The sequence below is a fragment of the Schistocerca cancellata genome, chromosome 5 (genome assembly GCF_023864275.1).
Source record: "Schistocerca cancellata isolate TAMUIC-IGC-003103 chromosome 5, iqSchCanc2.1, whole genome shotgun sequence".
Lineage (NCBI taxonomy): Eukaryota > Metazoa > Arthropoda > Insecta > Orthoptera > Acrididae > Schistocerca > Schistocerca cancellata.
In genome coordinates, this window is record NC_064630.1 from 266,719,216 (window position 1) to 266,738,870 (window position 19,655).

The 19,655-nt window shown below is 44.3% G+C and overlaps 1 protein-coding gene across 1 annotated transcript in view; it reads right to left on the reverse strand.

Moving 5' to 3' along the window:
• The window catches only part of LOC126188483 (sodium/potassium/calcium exchanger Nckx30C), a 1,432,322-nt gene that overhangs the window by 504,680 nt on the left and 907,987 nt on the right, over nucleotides 1-19,655 (reverse strand). The window lies entirely within an intron of this gene.

A 19,655-nucleotide genomic window follows, 5' to 3' on the forward strand; every position in this document is an offset into this window, starting at 1 on the left:
CATCATAGAAGGCAGCCGGCTGTGCTTTCCGCCAATTCTCTGCGCTGGTCTACAAGTTGTTGTCTGTGCCAGAATGTTGTCTTCATAGCCAGCGGTCTATGAGAGTAGAGATGAAAATCATAGCGAACCAATTACGGGCTGTATTGTGGCAGATCGAGAACTTCTCATCGATGTCACTGCAGAAGCATCTTCTTGCGGAATGCGGCCAAGATTTATCACGAAGGAGGACACATGGGTTGCTTGACATCGGACGAAATCTCTCACCACGCCCTCATACTCGTCGGGAGCCACTATTTTCTAGGCATTTTTACGTGATCAGTGTGCGCTCAGAACTGAAAAGAGCAACGTGACGCGATCGGGGGCGTATCAGAACCACGGATCAACAGTCCGCAGCTCGTGGTCTAGTGGTTAGCGTAGCTGCCTCTGGATCACGAGGTGCCATGTTCGATTTCAGGTCCGGTCGGGAGTTTTCTCCGTCCAGGGACTGGCTGTTTGTGTTGTCCTCACAGTTTCATCGCCATTCAGGAAAAGGGCGTGACTGGACAGTGTAAAGACTGGGAATTTGTATGGGGGGGTGACAACCATACCACTGAGCTCCCGACAAACCAAAATCACCATCATCGCTGGACAATACATCGGTGCAAAGCTTCATGGCATTTTGACTGTGGTTTTCATTTCACGCCCCATCAGCTTTTACTTACTGAATAGCCCTCGTCGCTACGAAAATAAATTTCCTGTGGTAGCTCACATGCAGTATGTAATTTTTGACACATCTTGTATAGTCTCTAGTGCTAATAAAAGGATTAAATGAAGATTGGTCTCTGGGTGATCCGTAATAAGTGTGCAGGGGAGCTTTCTGCGGAAGACCGCAGCGCTCGGGGCGCGAAGGCAATATTGGAGTTGAAAGTTGCCGCGCTCGCCGTCCGCAGCAGCGGCAGGGGAGGGAAGTAGGTCAGTCGAACTCGCGCTCTGACCCTCACCCCTCGGCCGCCCCTGCCACTGGTGCGCCACTCGGCCCGGTAGCGCCGGAGGCCGCTGGCCTGGATTACCGGCGCAGCGCAGCGCAGTCTCAAAGGGCAGAGCCGGCCCGGGCCCTATCCCTGAGGGCGGGCCGGCCCTCATACTCCCGAGGGGCGGCCGCTCGCTCGTTCGACACCTGTCAGCAAGGCACCGCTCTCAACCGGCATCGCTGCTCTAGTTATACTGGCGCGGCTCTTCCCATCTGCTTAGAAGTACCGGTTGGTTATAATTGAGGTCCGTTTTAACAAAACGCCATTTACTAAATTTTATAGGAGAAGTAATTTTTAGTTGTACTCAATACCGTTGATTCAAAAATTTCAGAAATTTGATATTGGTCATTCATGGTCGGAAAAAAACACAAATTTTTAGAAAACTCAGCATGTCCACTTTTTCATGCAGTGTTTTATTTTTTATTTCTATATTTTTTAAGATAGATGTTACAAATATACATTCTGCGCATTTAAATTCAATGGACTCTTAAGTATATTACACTTTGTACATAGAATCAGAATAAGAAGTTAACTCTGTACTAGCAAATTTAAATCTGTCTTTTAAGTTAACAAAGAACAAAAGTTTCCACAGTAACAAAATCTCTTTCTCACACCTTAAGCCGAATATGAAACTCTTAGTGCTGCGTTTAAATGGCCACTAAAGCAAAAGTACACATTTTAATACAATTTTTCGGTTTATTGTTGTGTGTAATCCAAAACAAGATTGAAATATAGTCTTCTTTAATGTAAAGTTTCTTCATAATACAGAATTTTATCTTCTGTATCATTAGCATTCCCTTGTACAACTTTTGAATAGAACTCTTTACTTTCCTCTGATTCAATTACAAAACTATTTCTTCACGCTGTAGTCTTCATATTGGCTTACGTGATTCACTGAAGGAAGCTGAAATGGGTGAAGCATTACTGAAGCACTTCCTTTTCCAGGTTTCAGCACTTCGACGTCTATTGGTGAAGTAAAGTAAGTATTTTGGCAAAAGCATGGTGTACTGGTCCTAGGTCTTCTTATAACATGCAGTACTGTTGTCTCAAACACTATAAAAAGCAATTTGGCTTTCACCACTGGTTTGGTGATCGATTTGAGGTCGGAACTACAGTCTTTACCCAAACTTTACCCTTCCCAGACTTTCTCAAAATCTCACAATATTATTGGGGCAGAGTGATTGTTTCGTGTTTTCTTATAGCCAAAAATGTTGTCAGGACGCAAATAGCTATGCCCACGTATTGGGAAATAATGCTCAATTCCATTAAATACCTTTGAATTTTCAGTGTAGCTACAACCATTGCCAACGTCGTGTTTTTGTTTCGGGAGCCACAAGAGTCAGGAAACAGTCTGAGACCAAGATTTTCTCCAAGTTCTTTCGTAAGATCTTCCACTAGCAGATGCCATTTCCTTTACGCCCTCGTGCTGAGTCAGTCTCAGGCTACGTGTAGTTATCTACTTTGGGTGCTTTCTTTTGTGAATATTTTAAGATCATACAGTTATGTAACCACACCTGTTTGGATTAGAATACTTCTCGAATAGACAGAATGGATAATTGTTGATTCTGCTGGAAGTCAAAACAAACTGTCCTACTACTGTTTTCATTTTCATTTAAATTATTGAAAATGTTTTTCCCTTATTTTGTGCAACCTATAACCTGTTCTTATATCATATTTTAATTCCACATCATGAGCCGACTTCAATTCTACAGCAAACTGTGCACAAGCTGAGCAACTACAAGAATAGAATTACCAAAACCCTGGTTGAAACATTTGTAGAATCTCTTTTTATACACTCATGGAAATGGAAAAAAGAACACATTGACACCGGTGTGTCAGACCCACCATACTTGCTCCGGACACTGCGAGAGGGCTGTACAAGCAATGGTCACACGCACGGCACAGCGGACACACCAGGAACCGCGGTGTTGGCCGTCGAATGGCGCTAGCTGCGCAGCATTTGTGCACCGCCGCCGTCAGTGTCAGCCAGTTTGCCGTGGCATACGGAGCTCCATCGCAGTCTTTAACACTGGTAGCATGCCGCGACAGCGTGGACGTGAACCGTATGTGCAGTTGACGGACTTTGAGCGAGGGCGTATTGTGGGCATGCGAGAGGCCGGGTGGACGTACCGCCGAATTGCTCAGCACGTGGGGCGTGAGGTCTCCACAGTACATCGATGTTGTCGCCAGTGGTCGGCGGAAGGTGCACGTGCCCGTCGACCTGGGACCGGACCGCAGCGACGAACGGATGCACGCCAAGACCGTAGGATCCTACGCAGTGCCGTAGGGGACCGCACCGCCACTTCCCAGCAAATTAGGGACACTGTTGCTCCTGGGGTATCGGCGAGGACCATTCGCAACCGTCTCCATGAATCTGGGCTACGGTCCCGCAAACCGTTAGGCCGTCTTCCGCTTACGCCCCAACATCGTGCAGCCCGCCTCCAGTGGTGTCGCGACAGGCGTGAATGGAGGGACGAATGGAGACGTGTCGTCTTCAGCGATGAGAGTCGCTTCTGCCTTGGTGCCAATGATGGTCGTATGCGTGTTTGGCGCCGTGCAGGTGAGCGCCACAATCAGGACTGCATACGACCGAGGCACACAGGGCCAACACCCGGCATCATGGTGTGGGGAGCGATCTCCTACACTGGTCGTACACCACTGGTGATCGTCGAGGGGACACTGAATAGTGCACGGTACATCCAAACCGTCATCGAACCCATCGTTCTACCATTCCTAGACCGGCAAGGGAACTTGCTGTTCCAACAGGACAATGCACGTCCGCATGTATCCCGTGCCACCCAACGTGCTCTAGAAGGTGTAAGTCAACTACCCTGGCCAGCAAGATCTCCGGATCTGTCCCCCATTGAGCATGTTTGGGACTGGATGAAGCGTCGTCTCACGCGGTCTGCACGTCCAGCACGAACGCTGGTCCAACTGAGGCGCCAGGTGGAAATGGCATGGCAAGCCGTTCCACAGGACTACATCCAGCATCTCTACGATCGTCTCCATGGGAGAATAGCAGCCTGCATTGCTGCGAAAGGTGGATATACACTGTACTAGTGGCGACATTGTGCATGCTCTGTTGCCTGTGTCGATGTGCCTGTGGTTCTGTCAGTGTGATCATGTGATGTATCTGACCCCAGGAATGTGTCAATAAAGTTTCCCCTTCCTGGGACAATGAATTCACGGTGTTCTTATTTCAATTTCCAGGAGTGTATTTTGAAAGAGAGCAGCCCATCAATCTTTGTTTAACTCCAGAAGCATTGACTCTGTTATGCATTCTTTTAAGACAGAACTCTAGTTAAGGTATGACCGATTAATTTTATTTCTGGAGAAATGAGATCTACATTGATGCTACAGCATATCCTAAATGACCGCATTTGCTCTCCGTCCTTTTCCTGCAGCTTGCGACCTCATCCACCTCGATTCAACTTAGACAGTACACCCTCCAGTTTATATCTTTCGGCAGTACGCCTGAATCCGTCTGCGGACACTCATGGAAAAATATATCATACGAAAAGAAATATAACTTGCTCAGATAATTATTTTAATTGTACAGACCATTTTTTTTAGGCTAGAAACAAAATCAATCTTACTTATCACATTGATGTTTGTGTGAATTCCTAAGGGACCAAACTGCTGAGGTAAGTGGGCTGCTTCTTTGTTGGCAGCTCTGTGTAGCGCTTTGCAATGGATCTCTGACTGCGCTTTCTTTGTAAGAGACTCTGTGGCTGGTCGGACTCGTTGTTGGAAGTATGCCGATGCATTAGCTCCATACTTAACAACCGTCCGCTCGACGAAAGATCCGTAACCAAAGACTGGAAAGTTCCACAGGTCACAACAATATTCCAAGAAGGTAGTAGGAGCAATCCACTAAATTACAGGCCCATATCGTTAAAGTTGATATGCAGCAGAATTTTAGAACATATATCGCGTTCGAACATAATGAATTACCTCGATGAAAACAGTCTATTGACACACAGTCAACATGGGTGTAGAAAACATCTTTCCTGTGAAACACAACTAGCTCTTTATTCACGTGAAGTGCTGAGTGCTATTGACAAGGGATTTCAGATCGATTCCGTACTTCTGGATTTTCGGAAGGCTTTTGACACTGTACCACACAAGCGGCTCGTAGTGAAATTGCGTGCTTATGGAATATCGTCTCATTTCTGTGACTGGATCTGTGATTTCCTGTCAGTGCGGTCACAGTTCGTGAAAGTCATCGAATAAAACAGAAGTGATTTCTGCCGTTCCTCAAGGTAGTGTTATAAGCCCTTCGCTGTTCCTTATCTATATAAATGATTTGGGAGACAATCTGAGCAGCCGTCTTCAGTTGTTTGCAGATAACGCTGTCGTTTATCGACTAATAAAGTTATCAGAAGATCAAAACAAACTGCAAAACGATTTAGAAAAAATATCGGAATGGTGCGAAAAGTGGCAGTTGACCCAAAATAACGAAAAGTGTGAGGTCATCCACATCAGTGCTAAAAGGAACTCGTTAAAAAGCCGGCCGGAGTGGCCGAGCGGTTAAAGGCGCTATAGTCTGGAACCGCACGACCGCTACGGTCGCAGGTTCAAATCCTGCCTCGGGCATGGATGTGTGTGATGTCCTTAGGTTAGTTAGGTTTAAGTTGTTCTAAGTTCTAGGGGACTTATGACCACAGCAGTTGAGTCCCATAGTGCTCAGAGCCATTTGAACCATTTGAACTCGTTAAACTTCGGTTACACGATAAATCAGTCTAATCTAAAAGCCGTAATTTGAACTAAATACCTAGGTATTACAATTATGAACAACTTAAATTGGAAGGAACACATAGAAAATGTTGTGGGGAAGGCTAACGAAAGAATGCTTTTTATTGGCAGGGCACTTAGAAAATCTAACAGACCTACTAAGGAGACTGCCTACACTACGCTTGTCAGTCCTCTTTTAGAATACTGCTGCGCGGTGTGGGATCCTTACCAGAAAGGACTGACGGAGTACATCGAGAAAGCTCAAAGAAAGGCAGCACGTTTTCAATTATCGCGAAATATGGGAGAGAGTGTCACAGAAATATACAGGATTTGGGCTGGAAATCATTACAAGAAAGGCGTTTTTCGTTGCGACGGAATCTTGTCACGAAATTCCAATCATCAGCTTTCTCCTCAGAATACGAAAGTATTTTGTTGACACCGACCTACATAGGAAGGAACGATCACCACGATAAAATAAGGGAAATCAGAGCTCGTACAGCAAGATATACAGGGTGTTTCAAAAATGACCGGTATATTTGAAACGGCAATAAAAACTAAACGAGCAGCGATAGAAATACACCGTTTGTTGCAATATGCTTGGGACAACAGTACATTTTCAGGCAGACAAACTTTCGAAATTACAGTAGTTACAATTTTCAACAACAGATGGCGCTGCGGTCTGGGAAACTCTATAGCACGATATTTTCCACATATCCACCAAGCGTAGCAATAATATGACGTAGTCTCTGAATGAAATTACCCGAAACCTTTGACAACGTGTCTGGCGGAATGGCTTCACATGCAGATGAGATGTACTGCTTCAGCTGTTCAATTGTTTCTGGATTCTGGCGGTACACCTGGTCTTTCAAGTGTCCCCACAAAAAGAAGTCACAGGGGTTCATGTTTGGCGAATAGGTAGGCCAATCCACGCCGCCTCCTGTATGTTTCGGATAGCCCAAAGCAATCACACGATCATCGAAATATTCATTCAGGAAATTAAAGACGTCGGCCGTGCGATGTGGCCGGGCACCATCTTGCATAAACCACGAGGTGTTCGCAGTGTCGTCTAAGGCAGTTTGTACCGCCACAAATTCACGAAGAATGTCCAGATAGCGTGATGCAGTAATCTTTTCGGATCTGAAAAATGGCGGCCGAGACCAGTACTTTTTGAGGATGCAGGGACGATGGGACTGCAACATGGGGCTTTTCGGTTCCCCATATGCGCCAGTTCTGTTTATTGACGAAGCCGTCCAGGTAAAAATAAGCTTCGTCAGTAAACCAAATGCTGCCCACATGCATATCGCCGTCATCAATCCTGTGCACTATATCGTTAGCGAATGTCTCTCGTGCAGCAATGGTAACGGCGCTGAGGGGTTGCCGCGTTTGAATTTTGTATGGATAGAGGTGTAAACTCTGGCGCATGAGACGATACGTGGACGTTGGCGTCATTTGGACCGCAGCTTCAACACGGCGAACGGAAACCCGAGGCCGCTGTTGGATCACCTGCTGCACTAGCTGCGCGTTGCCCTCTATGGTTGCCGTACGCGGTCGCCCTACCTTTCCAGCACGTTCATCCGTCACGTTCCCAGTGCGTTGAAATTTTTCAAACAGATCCTTTATTGTATCGCTTTTCGGTCCTTTGGTTACATTAAACCTCCGTTGACAACTTCGTCTTGTTGCAACAACACTGTGTTCTAGGCGGTGGAATTCCAACACCAGAAAAATCCTCTGTTCTAAGGAATAAACCATGTTGTCTACAGCACACTTGCACGTTGTGAACAGCACACGCTTACAGCAGAAAGACGACGTACAGAATGGTGCACCCACAGACTGCGTTGTCTTCTATATCTTTCACATCACTTGCAGCGCCATCTGTTGTTGAAAATTGTAACTACTGTAATTTCGAAAGTTTGTCCGCCTGAAAATGTACTGTTGTCCCAAGCATATTGCAACAAACGGTGTATTTCTATCTCTGCTCGTTTAGTTTTTATTGCCGTTTCAAATATACCGGTCATTTTTGAAACACCCTGTAGGTGTAAGCCGTCGGCCACTGCGTTGTCCATGGTGAGAGATGACTGAAATTTAGTATTCTCGGTGCACTGTTGACACTGTGGATCTCGGAACATTGAATTCCCTAACGATTTCCGAAACTGGATGTCTCATGCGTCTATCTGCAACTACCATTCTGAGTCAGAGTCTGTTAGTTCGCGTCGTGCCGCCATAATCGCTTCGGAAACGTTTTCGCACGAGTTGTCTAAATACAAATGACAGATCCGCCAATGCACTGCCGTTTTATACCTTGTGTACGTGATACTACCACCATCTGTATGTGTGCAGATCGCTGTCCAACGACGTTTGTCACCTCGGTGCATGAGAGTCAAGAAAAATTAGAGAGCCCAAAGAAGCAGCATGTGCGGCTGTGTCTTGTACAGACCGGGCTGGGGCGTTGTTGTGGAGCAGAACCACCCTTTCACAGCTTACCGCGAAGCTTCGCCTTGACATCCTCCAGTAACCTCGTCCTTGTTCTGTGGTGGCTTGTTTCCTTACGAGCATAATCTGTTTACACCACACTATGGCAATGTGAAAAGAAAGTTAGTACCACCTCGCCCGACGATAGTTGGGTCTCAGCCTTTTTCCAGCGGTGTTAAATCTATGTATTTACATTTCCTGCTTTTATCCTCTGTTTCAGGATCATATTAATACTCTCACCACCCATCCGTGGTGACTAGGTGTCTAAAGGGTCGTCAGGGTCGGCCTAACACTGTTTCAAAATTTCCACTGTTGCCTCAGTTCTGAAGGCTTCTTGAATAGCTGGGTGTTGCGGAACTCGACGTTACGATCACAGTGTCGTGCAAGACGTTGAATACTCACTAAGCACTAAGTCTATTTTTTCCGTTATCGAATGGATTGCGATACACCGATCTATCATCACCAGAGCTTTCATTTCCGTTACGATTCCCTATTCGTCACAGAGATACGGCCTCCCAATTCGTTATTCGCCATTCAGGCTTGTGTGACCTCACTGAAAACTTCTGAACCACCTAACCATCGTATTACGTTATTGTTCATTGTTGCCGTAGACTCCATCGACTCAACAAAGACTGTCTCAACGTTCATCCACATCATATACAGAAAATGACTGCACGATAATTCGTCTTATCAGTGGGCTGTACAAAAGATTAAGTAAATAAATTTATGTTTTCTTGGTTACAAAACATCTACATCGAAATCTATAAGGCGCCAACAACGTCGTGGTTATGTAGCAAAGGATACTTCCAGTGCAACTATCTGTTCCCCTTCAACCGTTCCAATATGGAATGGCACTTGGGGAGAACGGATATCGGCTAATCCATTTATTAGCTCTAATTTCTCTGATTTTCTCGTTTAGGACATTTTAGAGGCGTATGTGGTAGGAGATAATACGTTTCTCGCCTCATCCTGGAACGCACTCTCTCGGAATTTCAGGAGGGAGCCTCTGAGTGACGCACTGCCCCTCTGTATATTACGGCAATTTGTTGAGCGTCTCCATAATGCTCTAGCTTCGTCTAAACGATCCAGAAACGAAACTAGCTGCTCTTTGTTGCATCTTTCCTATCCGTTCTATCAATCCAACCTATTAAGCGTTACAGACTGAAGAAAAACATCCATGAATCTATCGAACAAGTGTTTCCTAAGCTAGACTCGTGGCAACCTAAATATCATATAGTTATTTATTCAGGCTACTCACTGATACAGAAAGGAAAACGGTCACCCTTAATGCATAATGAGGTACTGAATTTAAGTAGTGGAGGGCAACAGATAAAGACTCTTACTAACCATGGGTAGCCCTTTAGTCATACTTCCTTGACCTGTGATCGTGAACAGCCCGTATTCACCGAACCAAGATCTAATTAAGACAACAAATGGTGGTTCAAATTAAGAAGTGTGAGCGAAGATTTTTTAGGGGTTTATGGAATAGTAATCGCGCGCTGTTAATAATCTTCACATTGGACTTACTGAACGATAAAAGAGCAGAACTCATTAAACATAAGGTACACGTAAATGACTGAACGACACGAGTGTCCAGATTAGGAAAAGAACTAACTTAGCTGCTGTACAGAGGACAGCATTTTTTTTTTTTTTAATATTGGGTGCTAGAGTATCGGTTGCATCAATGTATTAAGGCTTGACACGGAATAGCACATGATAGTTGTACGCAAAAGAGGGCAACATTCATACAAACACAAAAGATTTCTCTCTGACACTGCAATAAACTGTATTCCATGAAAGGTGCAAAAGTCGGTCGAAAGGTTGATTTATTCAAGAATCACAAAAGTACACAAAATTTACGATACGTTCAGGTGTCAGACTGACTCCAAAAATTAAGTTCTCTTCATTAAGCAACATTACAGGGGCTTACGGACTGTCAGATGGACATGTGTCTAAGTTAAACTCCCGTGTAGCCTCCTGTGTAGATATTAGGTTGTGTGTGAAAACTGAATTCTATCCGTTAGGTAGCATAATAGGAACCTACACACTGCCTGATGGATATGTAACTGAACATGTTGAAGCTCGAAAAACAAAATTAAATATCATGTTTCGGAGGTGAATCGAATTTAATCATGCGTATAGGTACTACACAGACTCAAAAAATTGAGTTACATTCATTAGGCAGCACTACATGGCCTATACATTGTCTAATGGACATGTGGACATGAGTAACGCTTAACGAGAAAAGACTAAACATTTCCACTGAAAATTACGTGATAATCGTATCTTACACACACATTAAATAACTGATAGATTTATTAACGACATAAGCTCACTCAAAATGATCTCTGAGCTACCACTGTGAGTATGAAGTAGACACAGAGACACTTCTTTCTAAGCTCCCTGACCCACAAAGTAAAGCGGATTTCAGTCCTCCATTACTTTCCAGTCCCGCATTTACCTTCCTTGATATTATTCCACACGATAGCGACAAATTTAGTTTGAGAAACAGTCGTACAAAACATGATTTATTTCTGTGTTCAAAAGCAAATGGTCATTTGGCCCGAACATAAAACATTCACTAAAAAATCACAGGAACTCTACTAAAAGGAATTCATTTCACCAAATAAAACCTCTGACAACACCCTAGCACTGAAAGAAAATGTGTTAGTATGTTAATTTCATTAAGCAACATTCTGACACCTTGACTGTAACGATTTCAGAGTGAATTGCAATGATGTCTGCTTTACCGAAGGTCCACACGAAGAGTTTTAAGCTGTGGTGGGGAGGTAACAGTACTCCAATTACGCTCACCACTCCCTCGACAACCTAGTGGAACTACTCAGGCCAAGGCAGTTGTCATGCAATCACACTTAAGCTCACTGTGTACACCCTATTGTACCAAAGATTGACAAACTTCATTTAGCTGGCTATGAACTCCATCTCCCCCGAAAAAATCAACTCAATTGACCACGCATTCAGATTCAGACACAGGACTGGTATGAAGGGGATAGTGCTGATTCTCTCAATACAATTGTGAAAATAAAGAAATAAAACTCTTTTCCTTCTCTGCAGTTAGCTACTACCACAACCATGTAGCGAAAAGTAGAACCAGCACAACAGCATGATTAACTGTTATGGTAGAGATCTAATAGACCCCTTTCAAATAACCTTATTCCTTGAGTGGATTTGACTTCTTTAAGATTCTTCCCGTGAATCTCAGCTTACCATGAGTGTGTCGTACTATTTTAAATGCTGTCATTCCACTATAATCCATTCCATATAGTTACTCCTAGATATTTTACATTAGTTAGTTTGCAGTGATTTGTCACCAGTAGTGTATTTGTAAAGTAGTGGATTTGTTCGCCTATTTATGCACAGTGTGTCACATTTATTTATGTTCAGGGTCAACAGCCAGTCCGTGCACCCATGCTCTGCACTTCGTTCTGCAGTTCGCTACAGTTTTCTCGCATTCGTACCTTCTTATGGCATCATTTGTGAGTGGCTCAATGGGGCTTCAGACGTTATCCAACACATAACCGCCCCTTGTATATAGAGTAGTACTAATAAACATAGCCTAAAACTTACTTTTACGTTTGAATAGTATTTTCTCATAAAAGGAATAGACTTAGTATTATGAATAAAAAGGTTTTGACACTAGACCACATCATGATAAAACTAAAGTAACTGAATCGCTAAGGTTTCGACCGGATTTGCAGTGTTTAAGCTCCACGAAGAGAACTACTGCAAAATCAGTCAAAACGTCAGTCTTTCATTTCCTTTAGATTTACAATGACGCCGCCTAATACCTAAAATTATTTTATTCGATATGACCTTAGTTGTGGAAGTCTATGAACAGTAGACTTGATTCTCAAATTAATTTTCAGTGTGGTTAAGTATAAATTGTGATTTAGCTGCATTTACTGCTGAGTTTCTCGCAACCTGTAGCGCTATCAGCAACTGCATTTGAGATTTTCACTTCCTCTCGGACGTTACAGGATCTTCTTGTAGGAAATTTAAGTTAGTTAAATTTTGTGCTGGGATACATTTTGCTGCAGCTTTCGAGTTATCAATGAGAAACGCGTTTAAGATCACTTTTGCACGTTTTTCGGGAATAGTTCGGAAACTACGGCCTCTAGTGAAAATATACCCCAGTACAAAATTTAACTACGTTAAATTTCTTACGATCTTTGCTCATTTTTTCTGTAGGAGTAGCAGTTTGCGTATAACGAGCGAGAGAATATGAAAATCCTGCACATGGTGTTTGAAGGTGTTGTGGGTTGCAAAAAAACCCCGCGGTAAGGGCAGCTGAATCTCCCTGTACAGCCGGACGTACGTGGTGACAGCAGGCAGCGCTTGGCTGCCGTGACCCGCCGCCGTGACCCAGCTTAGCGCGGCTGGCGGCCCACGAGAGAGCCTTCATTACCTGCCCCGAGTGGCCGCACAACGAGCCGCCACATTGTTGTGGCGACCTGGCGCCGCGCTGCCGCCTGCGCCGCGGGCGGGTCTACCGTGCAGGCGCTACAGACACACAGGACGCTGCGCTGGCGCGGCGCGCGACTGCGCCTGTCGCCGTAGGCCACACTGCTCTGCAGGCGCTGACGCCACACGGGCTGCTGCTAACGAGGCTCTGTGGGCGCTCATTCTGCCGGCCATGGACGCCTGCCAGCGGATATTCTACCTTAGACTAGTGCACCTGGAAGTGATCTCCTTGGTTTCTGCATATTACAAAAAGACTCTAGAGACTCCTCTTCCACTTATGGTGCGAGCAATAGGGGGAAGTAATTATGATAGCAAATAGTACTGTCATACTTCATACACAAACCATGGAGAGCAATTCTCACGGCGTACATAGATACATCCACCCATACATACAGTAGTAACCATAGTAGAATAGAATAGACTAATTCAGGTGAGACAAACTCGAAGTGTTAACGGAAGGCCTCCCACTTGAAATAGCCAATTAAAAGAATCTATTTCATTATCTAAGCCTTTCCTTTCGGCTTCTTCATAAATAGTAAAAATTTTTTTGATTTTCCAAAATGTTTTTTTTCGTATCACATATTTTTAATTAACAATGCAATTATGTACAAGGCAAGAAAACTAACAAAAATGGTTCAAATGACTCTGAGCACTATGGAACTTAACTGCTCAAGTCATCAGTCCCCTAGAACTTAGAACTACTTAAACCTAACTAACCTAATGACATCACACACATCCATGCCCGAGGCAGGATTAGAACCTGCGACCGTAGCGGTCGCGTGGTTCGAAACTGTAGCGCCTAGAACCGCTCGGATACGCGGCCGACGAAAAATAACAGCATTGAGAGAAGCTGTAGAAGATGTCGACGATTTAGTAGCAAACGACCCCCCGTAGTTACCAAGATGTTGGGTCACTTTGTATTATTAATAAATAAATAAGTTAGAAAAATAACTGTGAAAAAAGTCTCTTTGGCCTTGTGGTGGAGAGCTATATTTCATGCGAAATAATATTTACTCAGATTTCGAAGTATTCTTCTTTCCGTCATTTGAATATGTCGAACTGGTTTTTAAAATGAGGAGGTATCGTCTGTGAAGTACGATTCCAGATCGTTTGATAATGGGTGATAAAATGTTTCTGTTCGAAGGTCGTGCAGTCCAGAATCGGTATGCCAATCAGGCTTATATACCCACATCGGCGCCGCAATAAAGTGCACATACGCTGCAGTAATGCCCTGAGACGGGAACTTTTTGGTCGTGACTTATACCACAGACCACTACGCATTGTTCAAAATCAAATGGCTCTGAGCACTATGGGGCTTAACATCTTAGGTCATCAGTCCCCTAGAACATAGAACTACTTAAACCTAACTAACCTAAGGACACCACACACATCCATCCATCCACAAACAGTCATCCTTTACGCATACTATCTAAGGATGGAAATAAACCTTAACGAGTGTTTCAATGGAAAGTTCCCTGCGTATGCACTTTATAAACGGTTTTACAGAGCGTAAATGGGGATGTAGGTTATCTTCTCCAGTCTCTACAGGGCTTTTCAAAAAGATGGATCAACTATGATTAGTTTTTATTTCATGATACAAAGAGCGTTTCAGCAAAGTTGTTCACATCAGCTGTTTCCTGAGCCGTTTGAGATATGATAAGCCTGTTTTTACCAGGGTTAACAGTGCAAAAATTTTCAATAAACGACATATAGTTTTCTTTTCACAGTTACCTTAATTATAGAAATGTCGGTATCAACTTAGCTTTTTCAGCAATTTCTGCTGCCAGGTGTAGCCTCCGTGAGCGGCAATTCAGGCGCTGGCGCTGGCATCCAGTCGATCATACAGGCGGCGAATTCTGTCCTGGGATACGTTATGCCACGCCAGCCCAACCTGTTCACGTAGTTCTGTAACAGTTGGTGGTTGACGAATCACGCGTGTCACTTCTCGTCCCGTCATATCCCACAAGCGTTCGATAGGGGAAAAAAAAAACTGGAGATAATGTTGGACAGGAAAGTTGCTGCAGGTCTAGAAGAGAATGTTGAGTTCTACTGGCAATGTGTGGGCGAGCATTATCCCATTGGAACAAAACATCACCTTCCTGCAGCTAGAACGGCAAAAGAACGGATTTAACAGTTTTCTGCACGTGCCGAGCGCTGGTTAGTGTTCGCTCGAGAAACACCAAAGGTGAACGAGAGTTGTAGCTTATCGCACCGGAGACATAAAGCCTGGACTGGGGCCAATATGTCTTGGACGAATGCACTCTGCGGGAGAACGCTCACCAGATCTTTGTCGCACGTACAAACGACCATCACTTGAGTGCAAGCACTATCATCTTTCATCGCTGAAGACCACGGCGCGGCAAGTCATCCTCCGACGGCAACAGTCAAGCCATGATGTCAGTGAATGACGGGCTAGATGTGTTTGTGGCCGTAGTCACACAGCTAATAACCAGTTCATAGAAGTTCGCATTGACAAGAATAGGCTCACAAGCTGTCTTATCTGCGCTGTGGTTGCTGCACGATCTGCCACTGCTGGCCTCACAATACGCAGACCCTGGCAGAGGTATGTGCCACATGGACATCCAGCACCTTGTCAACGGGTGTGACAATCCTCACGTGACCACTGACACCAGCATAGTTGCACAACTGACGCAGCACGTCCAACTTGTGTGCCAAATCTCCCAAAGGGTCACCCCGCCACTCGATGGTCACGATTTGATTTCTTTTATTCTAACTCAGTTGGCTGTGGGTAGCACGATTGCTTCTCCGTGGCTTGGTTGCCTGCTAGCTTTACGCATTTGCTCCACACTGAGCCTTCTGGCTGTGAGCCCTCCCTATTGAAGGGTGGACACAGACGGCTGTATTTGCTGGGGGACGACACTGAAACCACTATCAGTACGAGGTGCACTCAAGTTCTAAGGCCTCCGATTTTTTTTCTAATTAACTACTCACCCGAAATCGATGAAACTGGCGATACTTCTCGACGTAATCGCCCTGCAGACGTACACATTTTTGACAACGCTGACGCCATGATTCCATGGCAGCGGCGAAGGCTTCTTTAGGAGTCTGTTTTGACCACTGGAAAATCGCTGAGGCAATAGCAGCACGGCTGGTGAATGTGCGGCCACGGAGAGTGTCTTTCATTGTTGGAAAAAGCCAAAAGTCACTAGGAGCCAGGTCAGGTGAGTAGGGAGCATGAGGAATCACTTCAAAGTTGTTATCACGAAGAAACTGTTGCGTAACATTAGCTCGATGTGCGGGTGCGTTGTCTTGGTGAAACAGCACACGCGCAGCCCTTCCCGGACGTTTTTGTTGCAGTGCAGGAAGGAATTTGTTCTTCAAAACATTTTCGTAGGATGCACCTGTTACCGTAGTGCCCTTTGGAATGCAATGGGTAAGGATTACGCCCTTACTGTCCCAGAACGTGGACACCATCATTTTTTCAGCACTGGCGGTTACCCGAAATTTTTTTGGTGGCGGTGAATCTGTGTGCTTCCATTGAGCTGACTGGCGCTTTGTTTCTGGATTGTGAAAATGGCATCCACGTCTCATCCATTGTCACAACCGACGAAAAGAAAGTCCCATTCATGCTGTAGTTGCGCGTCAACATTGCTTGGCAACATGCCACACGGGCAGCCATGTGGTCGTCCATCAGCATTCGTGGCACCCACCTGGATGACACTTTTCGCATTTTCAGGTCGTCATGCAGGATTGTGTGCACAGAACCCACAGAAATACCAACTCTGGAGGCGATCTGTTCAACAGTCATTCGACGATCCCCCAAAACAATTCTCTCCACTTTCTCGATCATGTCGTCAGACCGGCTTGTGCGAGCCCGAGGTTGTTTCGGTTTGTTGTCACACGATGTTCTGCCTTCATTAAACTGTCGCAACCACGAACGCACTTTCGACACATCCATAACTCAATCACCACATGTCTCCTTCAACTGTCGATGAATTTCAATTGGTTTCACACCATGCAAATTCAGAAAACGAATGATTGCACACTGTTCAAGTAAGGAAAACGTCGCCATTTTAAGTATTTAAAACAGTTCTCATTCTCGCCGCTGGCGGTAAAATTCCATCTGCCGTACGGTGCTGCCATCTCTGGGACGTATTGACAATGAACGCAGCCTCATTTTAAAACAATGCGCATATTTCTATCTCTTTCCAGTCTGGAGAAAAAAAATCGGAGGCCTTAGAACTTGAATGCACCTCGTACATCTACTACTCCCACGTGGCATATGCCGTCATCGGATCGAAGCCAACGTCGTCTTTCAGGTGCACTATTTTTTTGCGGCAGTGTATTGTAACGTAATTGACTTCCCCCATAGTGAATCTTCATCCAACTAGTGTCGTCCGCAGGTACTGAATGAAGTGCCTCTTCTGTTGGTGCGCCGTGACAGGGAGCCTGAGGGCGGCGATAATAAAGTGAGGCTGCGGAGTGGTGGGTGAGGGCTCGGCGCCGGCCACGCGGCTGACCCGCTGATGGCGCATCGGATTCCGATGGCCCGCCGCTCCTCGGCACGCCAGGGCAGGCGCGCACAGCGCTCGCTAACCCACGCAGTGCCGCCGCCCTCGCTTTCATTTGCGCTGCCGCTCTCGTGGCCAGAAATACCTGCTCTGTTCTGAATGAAACGATAACGCGCTCGCTAACTCCATTCTCGTAATGAAATTCCTCTGCTGAATCACCGTGCTTTGGACAGCTCCGCTCCAAATTCTGCCGAGTGCCTTTTAGTTAGTCCTTTGCGGCACGTTGACACCCGCTTTTTTTTTTGCAGCTGTGTGCCTCTGCCCCATGCAGTGGCACTAGTTTTTCCTAAATTTTAACAGTCTGTCGACATTAGTTGTTATTTATGAACTACTTCTGCCAAGTGTTGTTTGAACTACTTCTGCCAAGTGTTGTCTTTTTCCCCATTTTATTCTGCCTTTGCCTTGGCAGTATCACTTCATCTTTCCATTCGACTTACGTCACGGGCCTACATATTCTAAACCAGATTGAAAAATGCACCTACCATAGCACAAAAAAGGCCACTGTCTTAAAAGGAATGCACCACTCAATTTCAAGATGTTTGTCCCATCTTCAGGTGAATATTGAACTGCAACTAAGGTTAAAATAGGTCACAAAATATGTTAAAAAAGTGCAAATTTAATTTTTTATCCTCTGTTATGCGTCCTTTGTGGACTAAATTTTAATATGCACCTGAAGATGGGACATACGTTCTGAAAAGGTGTAGTGCTTCCTTTTTTAGTAATAAATAATTTTTACAACTCTAGCGGGTATTATCATTGGCAATGAATAACAGTTGTGAAATATTCCGTGAAGAGAAATACGAATGTTTCTTGAGCGGAGCTAGGAATGCAGCAATAAGAAACTAGGTTTTCGACTAATCTGGCAGCTTCAAAGGCATTTACATTAAAATGTCTTGACATACTCGCAGTTTTATTTGTTAATTAGTGTCCATGTCGTGTAACATAACTATCGTGTCAAGTAAAGTAGCGTGATACATCCTGTCGACCCCCCAGAAACAAATACACTCTCAGAAATTTTATCTCCACCCCCTCCTCCGAAAAACTTTTGTAGATTTTACATGTAAGCTCTTTAGCAATATGATATTACGTAACATTTATTGTGGCAAGCAACTCTTCTGGATTTTGGGAGCTGAATCATGGACTTTAGCCTGTAAATTGCCAGATACATATGTGCCAACACATTGCAGCTAAGAGAGCTCACTGCACTGGGGAAGTAGGGTTAACTCTTTAGAAAGCGCGAATACGTCAAGATATTTTAGTTAAATCTGTTATTGCAGCTGCCAGATAAGTCGAAAAACTACTCCCCTCCTTTTACACCATTAACTCTGCCCAGAGCATATTTCGCTTATTTTGTGCTATGAAAAGAACATTTCACACTCTGGTTGCCGACTTTTACTCTACCGTAATTTTGACGTTAGGCCACCACTTCTTGGCAACAGATGTAGATTTTGTAAGTTTTTGACTTGGACGACGCTGATCTGGTACAGGCGTTTTTTATTGTATTTTGAACCGTATTGCTTATATCGTTGCAACGGATAAAGCTTCCACTAAACAACAGGTCGACCGTTAATTACATGTATTTGTCTATGTTTCTACAAATTTGGAACCACAGAACTTCCGTGCTTCAAAAACCTGATAGAAAAACATTTTTTTCTTCACACAAAATCCGAATCAAACTACGTTTCTGAAAGAAAGTTTTCAGTTTTGTCGTACTAATGGATTTATTATTTATTTGAATCGCCTTAAATCGTTTTCGCACATTCCATTGACGTAACAACGAATTTTACATGGTATATGTAGCTCGATTTTAAACCACTATATTTCGACAACGAATAAAGATTATTGAAGAAAAAAAAATTGTTTTTTGAACGTATCCGTTTATGTAGCTTCGTGTAAGGTTTTGACTGATTCGTACAAGTTGAAATACAGAAGCGGTGCGCTTCAGAAACTTCCCATAAACGTGTTTACCAGAAGTAAAATCGAAACGAAGCAAGATTTTTTTTCAAAGAGTTACAACCTTTCTTACACCAAGTCAGATACACCAGTGGACTAAACTGGAACCATCAGTCTCACTCCAGTCCGCTATTTAAGGGTGACTGTTTTTGCACATAAAATCCAAACATGGTTGACTGCTTTTGCACGTAAAATCGGAATGGTGCCATTATCTGAGCATTAGTTTCAGTTAATTTAAAATCTTTTGCATAAGTAATTAATGGATTTCCAGAATTTTGCTGGGTACCACCTCCGGATCGGCGTTTAAACATTGCTTAATGTACTGTAACATGAGTAAGTGACATGTTCGAATGGCTATACAAATGGCCACTAGTCCGGGCTAAACCAAAATCTTTTTACTCCATGTTTCTAGCTCCATCTATTTTTTGTGTCTTAACAAAGTGCCCCATACCTCCAATCGTTTCGTAAACACCGA